Source organism: Acomys russatus, chromosome 14, assembly GCF_903995435.1.
Source record: "Acomys russatus chromosome 14, mAcoRus1.1, whole genome shotgun sequence".
NCBI lineage: Eukaryota > Metazoa > Chordata > Mammalia > Rodentia > Muridae > Acomys > Acomys russatus.
In genome coordinates this window covers 33,940,193-33,945,788 of record NC_067150.1, presented here as the reverse complement: position 1 = coordinate 33,945,788, position 5,596 = coordinate 33,940,193, and positions in this window count along the sequence as shown.

Below are 5,596 nucleotides of genomic sequence, written 5' to 3'. Positions count from 1 at the left end.
TGACAATCAAATTAGCCTTTCTTTTCATCTTGATATTATAAATTGTTTTAAAATATGAGGAAAAAATATCTTCTTATGCTAGGCCACTAGTTTTCAATGTCACTGAAAGGGTGCCATTAATCACTATGAGATCTGCTTTGCTTCTTCACCATTTCCTGACACTGTTTAGTTTCTGTGTGAAACGTAGGAGTGTTTTGTTGTTGTTTTCAATTAATTTTAACTGCAACCCAAGGAGGGACCAAATCAGCACAGTTATTAGCATCTTAAAAACACTGATTCACTTACTGGAAAAGCTTTTTCTCAGAAGTCTCTTGTGGGAATAGCCTCCCAGAGCTTACTGGTGTTTTTGAATGCTGAAGTGCCATTTAAGAAGGAAACTCATCCAGCGTGTAGGCGTTCCTAAAAGGCAAGAGAAATTAAAAGCTCCTAAAACAGTAACACATTAATGAAAAGAAAATGAGCAGATTGCATTTATTAAAAATTATGTAAACACGCTCATTTCCGACCCGTTATTAATGCACTTAGATCTCTTTGCTAAACGGTATGAGCAGGTTGAAGTGTAAGATGAAAATGTTCTCACCAGTGCAACCAAACCAAACCCACCCCAACCTGGGGCTTCTTTTAAAGGGTCGGATCCATGCAAAGATGCTTTAGGGTGGCTTTGACCAAAAACAATATCTGGAGATTATAACAATTGAGCCAGAGCCTGGCAAACATTAGGACCTGATTTTATTTTCTAGAACTCAGATGAAAAAAATAAATCAAGCAGAAGAGTTGTGGAGGTGGATGCCTGGAGCTCACAGGCCAGGCAGCTCTGTCTAATCAGAGAGCTTCATGCCAGGAGCTCCCTGCCTCAAAACAAGGTGGATAGTGACTGAGCAATGACTCCTCAGATAGGCCTTTGGCCACATGTGCACACATATGTGCATACATGCACGGGCAGACACAAGCACTAAAGAAAAAATCAACCTGTGAATGCTTGGCTATTAAAATTCACTTTTCATGTTTACCTAAGGAATCCCAGAAAAACTGAAGAAGAAGTGGCCCTCTGTTGTAATCCAAATTAAACATGGGGAGTTTTTTATTTTCCAATTAACAACAACAAAAAAGATTCACCTCAAACATTTGATGAGACAATAAAGACTACTTCATAAGCAAAAGCCACACAGTTGTGCTTAGCTCTCCATAAAAGTCTGGGTCTGTGGCACTCACCTGTACTCTGGCATCTGGGAAGTAGAGATAGAAAGAGCTAGAGTGTAAAGCCAACCTGGGCTACATAGCAAGACCTTGTCTCAAAACCACACGAACACCAAAGCAACTACCAAACCACGGAGACCTCTTTAATTTGTTAGAATTAATATCAAATTACTGTATAAATGGCATGAAAGATGGAGAAGACCATTCATAATGGAATGTACCATGTACCGTGTACCGTGTACCGTGTACCGTGTACTGTGAACTGATGCACGTACTCTGAGACCGTGCTTAAACTCAGAAAGCCCAACCTGACCAACTCTTCTTTTCAAGTCTTTTCCACTCTCTCCCCTTCTTTTCAAAGTAGCCCAACAATTCTTTAAAGCAGTAACAGGAATACAGAGAATTTACATTAAAAAAATTTCCGAGGAGATGAGGAGAGGGGATGGATATTATAAGAAGAAACTTAGACGTTGTAGGGGCATAGGATGAAGTGGGTACATCGAGTGCTAAGGATGGACCACTAGGCTTTCCAGCAAACAATGCCAACGTCACTCAATTGACTATAGGATTGAAAACTAAGTCTCAGGCTAGCTTGTTGGGGAGGAGGGGAGAGGGGGGAAATAGATGGAACCAGTTGGTAAAGTGTACCAATGAGTCACTTGTTATCCTGAGGAGGCTCCTTCTGTCAGTGATGGCAGCCATATAAACCAAGGATCAGATGCCCAGGACAGAGCCAGTCTGTCAGGTTTCTGTATCATGAAAAAAAAATTATAATTGTCCCCTACACAGAGAACAGAAAACTCTATCTCATAATGCTCTCTGAAGAAGGAAGCAAGAAGCCACTGCTGCCCGGTCACTAACTGAAAACTCCAGGATCTGCCTTCCCCCGGCATTATATCTTCAATTATACCTTCATTCCAGTTGCTGGCATGGATTCAAAGGGCCGTTTCTTTCTCATGGATCTCTTTTGTAGAGGTCAATGGCAGCATGTCCAAGTTCATTTCAGGAAAAGGAGATCTGTATGGTATAGACCATAGACATACCTCTGGGAAGATGTCTCTTAATTGGGATCTAAGTATAGTACAAAATTGTTTCAGGTGAGTTACTTGTGGCAGAACTGTGTGGAGTGTGATCGTCCTCTGCAAACTGATCAGAATCCTAGATGCCAGGTTGAAGAGCAGCATGCTGACTGTGCCCACTTGTGGGTCTTAAGCACCTTCAATCTGAGTGCTGATGCTTAACCCTGTCCTGACCAATGGGCTGCAACTGGTAGGAACATTTGTGAGTAGTGAAGTAGGGTGATGGTCACCTATAATCCCAACTCTCAGGAGGCTGAGGCAGGAGGATTATGATTTCAAGGAGGATATATAGTGAGATCCTTTCTTAAAACAAAAAAAAAATCCTCTTTTTTACCCAAAAAAAAAAAAAAAAAAAGAAAGAAAGAAAAGAAAAGAAAATCTTCCCGGCATTGATGGCACTTACTTGTTATCAAAGTACCTGGAAGGCTGAGGCAGGAGGATTGCCATGAGTTCAAGGCCAGCCGATGCTAAAGAGAGAGAGAGCTGTGTTTTTTATTTTTAAATTTTTTATGGGTTCTTTGTGAATTTCATATCATGCACCCCGATCCCACTCTTCTCGCTGCCCTTGTATATCCACTTTCTGCCTGCAACTTTTGTCCCCAAAGAAAATAAATATATGTATATGTATATATACGATCTCTCCATGGGAGCTGCAGTGAGTCACCGTGTGTCACACAGTACACCTTTTTGCCCAAACAGCTTTACTTGCAAATGTTCATTGCAATGAGTCATTGGTCTGGTTCCAGAAGGCCTCTGGCTTCTGCTACACCATCAATACCAGATCTTTATCCGGATTCCTCTCAGACATCCTGCTGTTTCCTTGTGTCATGGACAGCCTGCAGGACAGGCTCCTTCATGCAGAAGTTCATAGATGGAGCAGATGTAGGGGTGGGCCAGCGCATGGCCCTGGATCTGGACCTGTGCGGTGGCTGAGTTGGTCAGCTCAGCTCATGCTACCAGGGCCAGCTCTCCTAGCACTGCCTCAGCAAGGAGAGGGGCCAGCTCACCCGAGTGCCACAGCCCTCTCTCCTGCTCTCATGCCACCAGGGCCAACCTTCCTGCGCCAACCGGCCCCCTGTATTGCCTAAGCGAGGTACAAGGCCAGTCTCCAGAGTGCTGCAGCGTGCCATGAGGCTGTGCGATGGCTAGTTCTCTCAGGCTCGTGCCTTCAGGCTGGCTCTCACACGCCCATGCCACCAGGGTCAGTTCTGGAGTGCTGCCCAGGCGAGGGACAGGGCCAGATCTCCCATGCTCGCAAAGAGAGAGACATTTGCCTCAATTTATGCTATCCCACCAAAGTAAATGTCAGAACAAGTTTACAAATATATGCCAAAAAGCATTAAAGGATTAAATTTCAAATAACTATTTTATAATAACAGTATAGAAGGGAACATGGTCTATATAGCCTGTTCTTGAAAACTTTGAAATACCTAGGAATTCTATAAGCAATCCATGATGACTAGCAAAACTCAATAGTTTTCTAATGTTAATGCTATTTTAGCCTAAGAATTTGCTTTCTAATTTATTAAGCTTTTTTTGTGAAACATATTTTCAAGTAATCAAAGAAAATGTCCAAATATTTACAGAATTATAAGCTTTATTTTATATTTATTTCTGTGAAATACTTCACATTTATAAAGAACACACACAATTTGAATAAGTAATAGACAGAAAGTTCATAATAGGTCCTGTCAGAGTTTGGCTATCGCGTGTCTCTTCAAAAGGTTCCTGTGCTGATACCTTAGTCCCAGCTGATAGGTTGAAGGCTGGTACATTCCATCACGGAGGGGTGACTGAGTCATGAGGGCTCTGGCTTAACCAATAGACAAGCCAGTTGATGACATCACTGCTAGAAGATGGTGGAGCAGGAGGCGGAAGGGGTTTAAAGGATAAGCCTTGTCCCTCAGCCCTGCCCGTCTTTGGGTGTGCTTCTTGCTCACCCTTGCATAAGCAACACTACTACATTACTCTATCCTGCCTTTCTCACCACCACCTGAAAGTTGTGAAACCATGAGCAAAAAAAGAAGGAAAAAAAAAATCTTTTCCCCTCTTAAATTGTCTCTCTTGGGTATTGTCGTAGTGAGGACTTGCTTGTGCCAACTAGGTAGCTATGGAACAAGACAGCTCATGTGCCTTGAAAGACCACCCCAATCAGGACTCTGCACTCACGCCTCCTCGTTGAAGTTTCACTTCATTGGCCATCCCATTGCCTTTCTTTGTGACTTGAATAGCTGTGCGTGTTAACACCGTAAAAAAGAGAAATCATACCATATGTATGTACATACAGACTTGAACGTTTCGCTCATCCTTGTCATGCTAAGAAGTACCCAGGATGGTGTGTATAGTTCTAGTTTATTCATTTTCGTCACGGCTTAGTAATTCATTGAAGAAGCAAACTGCAGCTTACTGCTTTGTTACGTATGAGCGCTTTTCCACACACAGTGTTACCATGTGCCCCTTTCTTCCTGTTTTCTGGTACACAGACCTAAAGCTTTCTCAATGGAGGCCCTGATTTCAGTGCCCAACAAGCACACCAGGTGACTCACACCTGGTCTAATTCCAGCTCCAGGGGATCTGGCGCCCTCTGCTGGCCTCCTGCACTCATATGGACACAATTTTAAAGAATGGAATCTTAACATTCCCATCCCTGCTGAGGTGAATTATCAGTATCCGAATTCCTGTACCATCTTTACCGTCATCGCTTGTGTCTGCTGTTCATCTAATTAGTTGGTTGTCACTTTCTTATTGAGCCTCATAGTTTATTTTATAGTCTGCACTCCAGTACTTATACACGTATGAAATGCGCTTTCCCATCTTGAGATCTATTTTTGTTCTCTTTCTATTTTTAACAGACTGCAAATTATCAATTTTAATATGGCTAACTTCATCCATCAGTAATTAGTAATGTTTCACTGAATTTGTTTTAAAAAAAAAAAAAGACATTTCTTACCCCAAATTTAGAAAAATAAGGCTATTCTCCTATATGTTTTTAACTAAAAATTCCATATTTACATAATGAATCCACTAAGATTGTGCTTTCTGGGAAACCGAAATGAAATCCAATTGTCCTTACCACTTGCTAATGAGAACCCTGAGCCCACTTACATGACAGGCTGTCTTTCCCCGTTGGTTTTCAGTGCCCCTCACACATGGAGTTTCTGCCCTCTTTGTTTCATCTGTTGGCCTAGTATACCTTACAACCACGCTCCCCATTGCTATGGTTTTATAACACATCTCATACACTGAAGGGCATATCTTTCTATGGTGTATTCCCTTTGTCACGGTGTGTTGAGCTGACCATACGGTTTATCTCTTTTGAT